The following is a 12,341-nucleotide window of genomic DNA, read 5'->3' as shown; positions in this document are numbered from 1 at the left end:
ATATGTGTATAAACAGATCAAAAAGCACATGTCTAAGTGTACTGACCTCGATCCCTTGCTTACTCAGGTTTTTGCAAAAAATGAAAATAAGCCACAACAAGTAAATGTAGTCCATAATAATCAAGCTGCAGGGATGACTTGTTACAATTGCAAGCGCCCAGGTCACATGATTTCAGACTGTAGGACGCATTTTTGTTCAATTCATAACAGTTCCACTCATTCATATAATCGATGCTTCTCGGGTAATCAACAGCAGAATCCTAGAAACACGCAAACTGTTGCTAATGAAAGCAAGAAGAATCCTCAGTACTATAAGAAGAAGCAGGCGAACAACAATGCTGTTCAACATCAGAAACAAACAAATCGTGCTTCAAGTAACTCTGTTCCAGGGCCGTCTAGCCATAACTCGCAAGGTCAGACGAATTTTCGGAGTGTGCAAAGCAAAGCAAATACCACGTAGTCAACTACAATGGGGGAGAGGATGATGTTGGGTCATTCATATCAACATCTTTTGTATCAAATAATCCATTTAATCATTTACCAGATCTTTGTGAGACAATCGATTTTCCTATGAAACACATGGCCGAATCCAAAAAATCAGTGCAGGTTCCCGTAGATTTGCAACAAATTCACGCAATAATAAGCCAAAATGAGTTACGCCCCACATTACATGCAGTAAATTTAGAGCACCGATCCTTCATATAATTTTTTTATTCTGGTAGTCCACGTAAAATCATGGATTTGCGGACTCACCACTTGTTATTTTCAAACTTCCCTATAGAGAAGTCCGGAGTAAGGCTCTCGGGTATAGGAAATAATGAATTAAATGTGGTAGGAGTAACTCATATTCAGTACAAGGTCGGTAAGCGCACGTTTACCGATACCTTTATCGTTGTACAAAACATTGATATGTATCCAGCCGTAATTATAGGATACCTGTCTATGGGCATTCAAAACATTACCTTAGCCCCTGCCAAACACGGCGTGTGTATCAAAGGAAAATTCTATAAGTCTTCTAACACCTTAATTTCAGTTTTGGACAAAAAGGAGACAAACAATCAAACAGTAAAAACAGTAACGTACGTTGAGGAACCAATCACTTGTCTCATGAATCAAGAAATAATCCATGTGACGCAACAGAATTCTCGCTCACCCGTAATCTCAGCTTGCACGCAAACTCTCGAGCCGAACGCAACTTCGAATATATTAGTGCGAGTAAAAAAAACTTTGCCGGTATCTGAAATGTTAATCCTTTCCGACACTCTGAAAACTAACGGATTGTCCGTCACACAAGCCATATATACAGTCAGCTCACAACAACAATGTAACATTGAAGTCTGTAATCATTTGAATACCACTTTAGTAATCCACAAAAATCAACATATCCTGGATGTGGAAGTTTATAAACATTGCATTCTTACCGTCGCTGAGATCAATCACGCTCAATCAGTTGCGGATGAATCCCTTTTGCAATCTATTAAAAGTAAAATCAGTAAAGACATTCAAGAAGAGGAAATTCAGCAGAAATTTCTTGATCTTTTAACTGAATATCATGATGTTTTCTCAACTACTGAGGGATCCTTAGGAAAAACGGATGTCATAGAACACCAAATAAGGTTAAAAGACAAGCAGAAAGTTATCTACGTACCTTTGTACAGACTCCCTATGGAATTCCAAAATGAGATAAATGATGAAGTAGGTAAAATGCTAGAGGAAGGAGTCATTAGGAAATCGAACAGCCCTTATTATTTTCCATTAATAGTCGTACCGAAAAAAGATCGAACCTGGCATATCTGTGTAGATTTCCGTCGCTTAAATGAGGAAACGATCCCTGATCGATTCCCAGTGCCATGTACTGACGATATTTTATCTTTGTTAGGTCAGAGCAAATATTTTACCAGTTTGGACTTACTTAAAGGCTTCCACCAGATACCTTTAGAAGAAGAGAGTATCCCATACACCGCCTTCAGCACAGCCAGGGGACATTATGAATTTTTGTGTATGCCTTTTGGCTTACGTTGTGCTCCAATAACTTTTACTAGAATGATTAACATAGTGTTTGGAGACTTGTTAGGGGATATCCTACATGCCTATATGGACGACCTTGTAATCTTTTCTAATACCTTAGAAGAACATCTACGTAAACTGGAGCTAGTCCTACAGAGACTAAGACAGCATAATTTAAGGGTAAAGATAAGTAAGTGTGAATTTTTCCAAACAGAGCTAGTCTATTTAGGTTTTACGGTGTCTAGCCAAGGTCTTAAAGTAGTCCACGATAAGGTGTCTGCCATCCGTAACTTTCCGGTACCTACTAACGTCAAGGGAATACAGCAATTTCTGGGATGTAGCGGGTACTACAGGAGGTTCATACGCAACTACTCCGTAATAGCCACTCCCCTAACCGATCTTATGAAGATGGGCGTAGATTTCATATGGTCTGAGAAGCATCAACAGGCATTTGATACCTTGAAAGATGAACTGTGTAGTTCTATATTAAAATTTCCTGACTTCGGTAAGGAATTCTTTATTGCAACAGATGCCTCAGACCTAGGAGTAGGTGGGGTATTGCTTCAGCAATATGACAAACAGTTTTTCCCTACAGCTTTTTATTCACGTAAAACTGAGACCTTCCGAAAGTAAATATGCAGTTATAGATAAGGAAGGGCTAGCTATTGTTAATTCACTATTGCATTTTAAGTTCATAATATACGGTTATCCCGTCAAGGTTCTCACTGATCATAAGCCCCTAACCGACTTCTTTAAAGGATTTAGTCACAGTCCCAAACGAACTCGGTGGCATATGATCATCCAAGACTTTGGCGCGAGGAAAGCAAATATCATTGCTTACGCATTATCACGCAACCCCGCATCATCTTGCACGGAGCCATTAGCTGAATTAATAGATATATCCACATCCATGCCTATTGTTAAAACTGTATCTGAACAGGAAGACTTGGGCTGGAACGCTGAACTAATACAGACTGAACAAAGAAAAGATTCACAATTAGAAAAAATCATAGATACTTTGAACGGAAATCCTAAGGAAAAGGAGTATATAAAGTATACGCAGCAGAATTATATAATCAAGGATAATATTCTGTGTAGATCCGTGACAAGGAAAACCCGCAACACACCACAGGTGACTAACGACCAGGTAGTGGTACCAATCTCACTTATACCCACTGTCTTAAATTGGTTGCATGCAAATCCATTGCATGGCCATCCGGGGTTTTCCATCATGTCACAGAAAGCCAAACCATTATTTTATTGGCATACGATGCTTACAGATACAAAAAAGCACATAGCTAATTGTCGCACTTTTCAGCAAAACAAAGGGCACACAAAGACACCTGTCAGCCTAGGGGCTTATCCCGTGCCCAACCAACCCTTTGAAAGAGTACACTTAGATTTATTAACAGGGTTTTACGAGTCAGACAGAGGAAATAAGCACCTCTTAGTAATCATAGATGCCTTGACTCGATATACAGAACAGATAGCGCTTAAAACTAAAACAGGGATCGAATGCGCTAGGAAGTTTTATGAGTGCTACATTTGTAAACATGGAATTCCACACATGATAATCTCGGACTCTGGTGGAGAATTCAATAATCATTTCCTTAACTCGTTGTGTGAATTCCTTTGCATAAAGAAAATCAATACCATGATCTACCACCCAGAGTCAAATGGGCTCGTAGAAAGAGCAAATAGAAAAGTTTTAAACATATTAAGAGTTATGCTAGGGGGATTGGACCCCAACTGGGATATTGCCATACCTGCGGTCCTAAGCACACTTAATCACTCATATCATGTGTCTATTAAAATGTCTCTCCACGAGGCACTGTACGGTACCCCAGCTAGAACGCCTTTCCATGTATTTACGCCTACAACCAATTTATCAAATCCTCTAAAGGATGTTATGGATGCAAGCATAAGTCGATATAATATACTTCGTAAGAATTTAGAAGAATCACAAATCATAATGAAAAGAAATCATGATAAAATAGCTAAGCCAACTAAAACATATACCGTGGGTGACAAGGTATATATACAAGTATATGTACGCAAAGGACTCAACTATAAACTGACACCTAAGTTTGAAGGTCCGTTTAACATTTTAGAAATATTAACGGCCAATAGATTTAGGGTTGAAAACGTATCCCAACCCACTGATAAGAGAATCATAACATTGGCACACATAAGAAATTAAAAGAAGGGTAGAAGGAAGTGAGGGATATTATTGTATCTATGAAACTTGTATAATAACTTATGTATATATAATATTTGTATGTAACACATTTTTTTCAACATGAGTAATTACATATATTTTACTCATTGCAGGTTTCCAAAATGAAACTTATATTGTTAGGAGTGGTACTGTTCGTTCAGACATCTTTGTCGTGTGGGAAGAGCGCTAAAACAATAAATATAGATTTTTCACATGGCACTATTATTGAAAGAACAGAAGACGTTTTCATTACAGCAAGCAATATAGTTATAGAAGTGGATATGCAAGCGATTTTCCTACCGGAGGATGCCATTAACTTAAAAAGCGACCTGACAAGGTTCGCTGTATCGTTGAATGAATTGCACCAACGTCATTTTCCTTTTAATCCAGAGAGTTCGCTAGCACAGACTCCAAGCGTCGAGGAAATGTTATCATACGACTTGCAAAATAAAACTGTCGAGGCAGAAGGTTTGGCTCGGGATCTGCTGATGTGAACTGTGCGACACAATAGCCTAGAAAGACGCAATCCGTTTATCTGTGCTGCACTAAACATCTTTGGATCTGTTGCAAGTTTAGGCTTAGGAATTTCAAATCGTCTTAAAATTAATGAAAACGAATTCGTTTTGTCAGAACTTCGTAAACAATTATCATCAATTAATCAAATAATGAGTTTGGTGAACGAACATTCTAGTAATATCGATCAGATTATGGAAGTGCAACACTTGCTGGCAACCTTAGTGTATTATAGTTCGAAAGTAGATCACATCCGTACCAAAATTTCACATTTTATTGAGAAATCAAAAGACTATGTGGAAGCTATAACGCTAGCCACAAGGGGTGTTTTATCACACATCTTTTGCCTATTAAAGATCTGACTTTAACTTTGGAGAACGGATGGGAGAAACTGGGTTATGTTCCTTTGTTAGACGCCCATAAGATAGAATTTTATTATAGTTTAATATCAGTCAGCGTTGAAAATTACAGGATCATGATTACAATTCCCTTTGATTCTTCTGATACCTGGCAGGCATACAAAATCGCACCGTTCCCAACTTTCATGACGAATAACTCAAATCCAGTAATATCCAATCTGACGGGACACGTATTGATTTCCTCTGATAAGGAAACGTATACAGTCATTAAGGGCTTAGATAAATTCACTCACTGTTCAGATGCCATGAATAATAAAGTTTGTACAGCTGACTCCTTTGAATTCCATCACATATGAATGGATTCATGCGAGTTAGGTATAGGGCTAAACGGTTCTCTCTCCCATACACACGAAGGTTGTCTGAAAAAACTTTATTCTTTTGACGATAATAAGTTCAATTACAGGCTGAACAACGATCGTGGATGAGATACGACAAGGAAGGATTTCAAGTCTCTTGTCCCAACAGTTCAACGGCCTACTCCCAGATATTCGTTGCCGCTGACGAATTTCTCGTGGTCCAGCATACAACGTGAAGGTGGCTCATCGTTTGACGCAACTAGCTGAGATGGACCACACGTCGAGGACTTATGCCGAGGAGGATCTGCCTTTTTACGTGTTGCTGGCCGTGATATGCGTTACGGTGGTGATTCTCATCGCCACTAACATCTTTGCATGGCGTAGGTTGAGGCGAACACAGATGGATCTTCAGAGGAACGTCGTGCCACGCCCAGACAACACTCCTATCGCGCTAAACGTGTTTACCGTGAGAGCCCTTTGAAATTGGCCATTTCACTTGACTCGGAGGAAAATTGTCTGGAATTGAGTTGTGTGTGAAAAGCGGTTCGTACGCTGGCAATATGTATGACTAGAAACTCCGAGACATTGTATTTCATTATATGTCTATATAATTATAAATATGAACAGTTAAAAGTATCTTTCAGGCACCTAATAAATATCGAAGCCCTATATAGTAAAATGTCGGTGCGTGTACGTACCTGGAATCTATATCTTGTGCATAATTATATGAATTATGTATCTTTATCGGGTAACAACTATTTTTAAACAGTTACCTATTATTATAACCATTCATATATACATGCTAACCTTTAATCTTATATGGTACCACCATTTCATTTAATAACATTATGCATTTTAGAATGTAATTCTTATGTCATGCAATTATCAGCAGAACTATATTACTTTCTGTTGTGTATGTATCCTCATGACTAACAGTATATACCACATATTCATTTTATCTTATACATGGATCTGTATTTTCCATGCATTATTCTTTACTTATGAGTATGTCTATTATGCATGTATTTTTTTTTTACATATAATTTTGGCATATTATTCCTTAGTCTTTGATTATGGCTATGACTGAGATCACACTCCTATGAAATATATTTAACGTAAGTTTTAATGTTCAGTGCTTGGCTGGTCGCTGACCGAGCTAATGTAATGCAATACATTATAAGAATACAGATATTTTCCATATCTGTAAATAAACCCATGACCCAAGGGGTCACTGGCGAAATAGGAGGATGATCTAGAGCCATAACAGGACGTAAAACTAAACCATGCCATGCAATGCTTGCAGTGGCCTGTGTTTGCATTTAGCTGTATCAACAACAATTCTTGTAAACAGGTCACAACACCTTCCATGGGAAGCTGGGTGACCTATTCACCTGTAGCGGAAACACATGACTTCCGAGCCGTATGGCTACGTACTGATTATTTTTGTAAACGCTGAGATAGCTATGTGAAGCTATCGATGCGACCCTCTTGTAAAGTTAGTTCTACCTAAATTCTCAAACTGAGCGGTCATCTGACCAACCTTTCCTATACTCCAGTGATGGAGCAGAGAAATAAAGTTGTTAAGAAGTCAACTCAGGAAGTTTGAGTCATCTCCTCAATTCTGAAGAAGAACAAAATCAACTTGATGTCACTTCGACGAGAAGGAGAAAAAGAACCACAATGCTTGCGTATCACAGTCGCAAGAATAGACATACAAAACTGTCGCCGTCCTATACCATTGTAAGAGGTGGACCGCGGACAGCAACATTCTTCCCATGGAAGGTGTTGTGACCTGTTTACAAGAATTGCTGATACAGATAAATGCAAACACAGGCTACTGCAAGCATTGCATGGCATGGTCTAGTTTTACGTCCTGTTATGGCTGTAGATCATCCTCCTATCTCGCCAGTGACCCCTTGGGTCATGGGTTTATTTACAGATATGGAAATTATCTGTATTCTTATAATGTATTGCATTACATATATAGATGAGGAAAAAGATAAGATTCGGAAGACAGGCAAGAAACTGAAATATCCGGACAGTGTATTAAGCAATGTATTAAAAGTGGTAAAAAACACCATGTATCAAAACCTAAAAGAACCTTACAACACAAAAAATGTGCTTGTACTACATTATAATAATAATTTAAAAGATATACCCCATCTCCTGAAGAATTTTAGTGTTAATGTCGCTTTTAAAAACAGTAAAAAAATGAAACATGTACTTATCAAGAACTACCCCGACAATACAACCGGGTGTGTGTATAAAATTCCATGTAGTCTTGTGACAACTTTTACATTGGTCAAACGGGTAAAGCACTGGAAAAGTGAATAGAACAACATAAAAAATGTGTGAGATATGTGTGGTATTTTTGTACATGTTTGTGAGAACAATCTTGCTATGAAATGGGAAGGGGCAAAAAGGATTGAGCATTCTAATAATGCAATGGAAAGGAATATAATTGAATCTAGCTTTATAAAAGAAAGTTACAACGAAAATATGAACACCAGTCAAGGAATGTATGAACTTGATCCTTTAATATCAAAATAAATTTGTAAATTGTTTAAATTTTAAGGTAGGCAGTATGGAAATGGGATTATTATAATTGTAATAGTGTTTGGAGACTTATTGGGTGATACCCTTCATGCCTATATGGACGATCTTGTAATCTTTTCTCATACCTTAGAAGAACATTTGCATAAACTAGAGCTAGTGCTACAGAGACTAAGACAACACAATTTAAGAGTAAATATATCAAAATGTGAGTTTTTTTAAGACCGAGTTAGTCTATTAAGGTTTTACAGTATCTAGTCAAGGTCTTAAGGTCGTCCACGATAAGGTGTCGGCTATCCGTAACTTTCCGGTACCTAGTATCGTAAAGGGCATACAACAATTTCTAGGGTGTTCGGGTTACTACAGAAGGTTTGTGCTCAACTATTCAATCATAGCAGCTCCTTAACTGATCTTACGAAGAAGGGCATAGATTTTATATGGTCTGAAATGCATCAACAGGTGTTCGATACCTTGAAAGAGAAATTGTGCAGTACACCTATCTTGAAATTCCCTGATTTCAATAAGGAATTCTTTATCATAACTGACGCCTCAGACCAAGGGGTAGGAGGGGTACTACTTCAGCAATATGATGAACAGTTCTTCCCTATAGCTTTTAATTCATGTAAACTGAAGCCCTCTGAAAGCAAATATGCTGTAATAAACAAGGAAGGGCTAGCTATCGTTAACTCACTGGTACGTTTTAAGTTCATTATCTACGGCTATCCTGTTAAGGTCCTTACAAACCATAAGCCCCTCACCGACTTCTTTAAAGGCTTTAATCACAGTCCTAAAAGAACTCGGTGGCATATGAGCATGCAGGACTTTGGTGCAAAGATAAGATACTTACCTGGGAAAGCAAATATCATTGCTGATGCATTATCCCGCAACCCCGCACCATCATGTTTGGAACCATTAGCTGAACTAGAAGATATAGCAACATCCGTGCCCATTGTTAAAACAGTATCTCAACAAGAAAACTCACTAATCCAAACAGTCGCTCACATTGAAGACTCGGGTTGGATCTCTGAACTGGTACAGACTGAACAAAGGAAAGATCATCAGTTAAGTAAAATAATAGATGCTTTGAACTGAAATCCTAAAGAAAAAGAATATTTAAATTAAGCGCAGCAAAATTATATCAAAGATAATATTCTTTGATATATTCCAATCCCTTACATGGTCATCCCGGGTTCTCTATCATGTCACAGAAAGCCAAATCACTATTCTACTGGTCTACAATGCTTACAGATATAAACAAAACACATAGCTAATTGTCACATTTGTCACGAAAACAAAGGGCCTACCCCGTGCCAAATCAACCCTTTGAAAGAGTACACTTAGATTTATCAACAGGATTTTATGAGTCTGACAGAGGAAATAAGCTCCTCTTAGTGTTAACAGATGCTTTGACCAGGTAAACAGAACTAATAACACTAAAAACAAAAACCGCAATTGAATGCGCTAGGAAATTCTACGAATGCTACATCTGTAAACACAGAATTCCACACATGATAATCTCGGACTCTGGTGGAGAATTCAATAATCATTTCCTTAACTCGTTGTGCAAATTCGTTTGCATTAAGAAAATCAATACCATTATTTATCACCCAGAGTCAAACGGACTGGTGGAAAGGGTAAATGGGAAAGTGTTAAATGTCCTACGAGTTACAATTGGGGGAATGGATCCCAGTTGGGATATTGCCATCCCCGTGGTTCTAAGCACTCTTAATCATTCTTATCATGTATCTATAAAAATGTTGTCACATGAAGCACTTTATGGCACTCCAGCTAGGATGCCTTTCCATATCCTTACACCCACAAACAATTTAACAAATCCCCTAAGGGATGTTATTGATGCAAGTGTAAGCAGATATAATATACTTTGTAAGAATCTATATGAAGCCCAAATAATAATGAAAAAGAATCATGATAAAACCGCTAAACAAACAAAACTATATGCAGTAGGTGATCGAATCTATATACAAATATACATGCGCAAGGGTTTGAACTATAAACTAATGCCTAAATTTGAAGGACCGTTCTGCATTCTAGAAATATTAACGGCAAGTAGGTTAAAGGTTCAGAACATAGCATAGCCTACTGACATACGTACTGTGCCGTTGGCTCATGTTCGAAGCTAGTGGCAATGGGAAGAAAGGATGAAGGAGAGGAATATATTTATACCTATATATAAAACTTACATAATAAACTAGTATATATAAAACTTGTATCAAAATATATTTTATCTGTATTGAATAAGAAGTAGCTAATTTAAACATGAGTAATTACATATAATTCACTATTTGCAGGTTTCTAACATGAAGCTTATATTGTTCGAATTGGTACTGATTGTTCAGGCCTTTTTCTCGTGTGGGACGAGTTCCAAAACAAAGCATATCCAATTCAATCATGGCTCAATCATTGAAAGAACTGAGGACGTATTTATTACAGCAAGCAACGTAATTCTTGAAATTGATTTGCAAGCAATTTTCTTGCAAGAGAATGATGTCATTAACCATAAAAGCGACTTAGCGTGATTTGCTGAGTCACTGAATCAATTGCACAAGCGTTATTTTCCTTTTAACCCAGAGAATCCGCTTGCTCAGACCTTGTGTATTGCTGAGTTGTCGTCTTATGATTTGCAAAACAAGATGGTTGAATCAGAATAACTTAGAAAGGCGTAACCCATTTATCTTTGCTGCACTTAATATATTTGGATCCGTAGCAAGCTTAGGTCTTGGAATTTCCAATCGTCTTAAAATTAACAATCAGAATAAGAGAATTGAATTTCTACAACATGAACATGAATTAATTTTCTCTGAACTTCACAGACAATTAGAGTCAGTAAATCAGCTTATGACATTGGTGAACGAACATTCCAGTAAAATAAATCAGATCATGGATGTGCAATACTTGCTTGCAACTTTAGCATATTACAGTTCGACGGTGGATCATATCTATATGAAGATTTCACATTTTATTGAAAAATCCAAAGACTAAGTGGAAGCAATCACTTTAGCTACAAAGGGAGTCCTTTCGCCGCATCTTTTACCAATCAAAGACTTAAGATTAACCTTAGAGAATGCGAGTGAGAAATTTGGTTACACTCCTTTGTTAGAAGCACATAAGATTGAATTCCATTATAGCCTAATCTTAGTAAGCGTGGGAAATTACAGAATCATGATTAATATCCCCTTCGATTCTTCTGATACATGGGTATCTTACAAAATAGTTCCGTTTCCTACTACATGTCAAATAGCTCATTACCAGTAATGCCAAATTTGTCTGGCTATGTATTAATTTCCCTTAATAAGGAAACTTTTACGGTTGTCAGAGACCTGGACATGTTCGTTCATTGTTACGCAGCCATGGGTAATACAGTTTGCACGGCTGACTCCTTTGAATTCCACAATTTATCCGAGGGTTCATGCGAGTTAGGCCTAGACTTTAATGGTACTCTTTCCCACACGCAAGAACGCTGGGGGATCACCTTTTACCCTTTTGACGAGTGTAAGTTCGCTTACAGGCTGAGTAACGGAACTTGGCTAGATTCGCTACTGAAGAATTTAAAGTCGAATGCCCGGATGGATCAGTTGCATCTTCACAACTCTTTGTCGCTGCAGACGGCTGCAGTGGAGCAACGACCAACAACACCATCCACGAAATAAGCACCATCATAAGGGAGAGAGCTTATTTTGCAAATTTCTCCTGGGGTAATACCCATATCCCAGCAATACCTCTGCCTTACAATCAAAAGGTAGCCCAGCAGCTGACGCATTTGGCTACCATGGACCATACTTCCCCCGCTTATGACGTCGCTGAGGATCTTCGTTACTTCATTCTGTTAGCTGTGACCCTGGTGACGGTGGTGATTCTGGTCGCCGTGAATGTATTCGCTTGGCGTAGGATGAAGAGAACAAGAATGGCTCATCAACAGAACGTTGGAGACCGTCCAGACAATCTTTCTTATGCCCTTAAGGCATTTAATTTTCGAGCTATATGAAACTGGCCATTTCCCTTGACTCAATGAAGTTGTTTGGAACCGTGAAATGCGCAAAAAGTTGTTCAAGACGCTGGCTAACTGTGTAGTGGAAACCTCATATAAAACCCAGCCACGGTGAAAAGCGAGTCACAAGCCAGCTCTTTCTTAGTGCTGGTCATAAACCCGGATAAATAGTGAGTGTTGGGCGGAAGGAAGGACATACCCAGTCAACTCTTTTATGATGGTTCAGCAACACAAATCCAGAAATGGCTAGAGCGTACGAACGGCAGAAATTGGCGCAGGCTACAAGATGTATTATGTTGGAATATACGGAAGAAGGAAAGGAGTGGGAA

Source organism: Macrobrachium nipponense, chromosome 16, assembly GCF_015104395.2.
Source record: "Macrobrachium nipponense isolate FS-2020 chromosome 16, ASM1510439v2, whole genome shotgun sequence".
NCBI lineage: Eukaryota > Metazoa > Arthropoda > Malacostraca > Decapoda > Palaemonidae > Macrobrachium > Macrobrachium nipponense.
Note: the sequence above shows the minus strand (reverse complement) of the source record.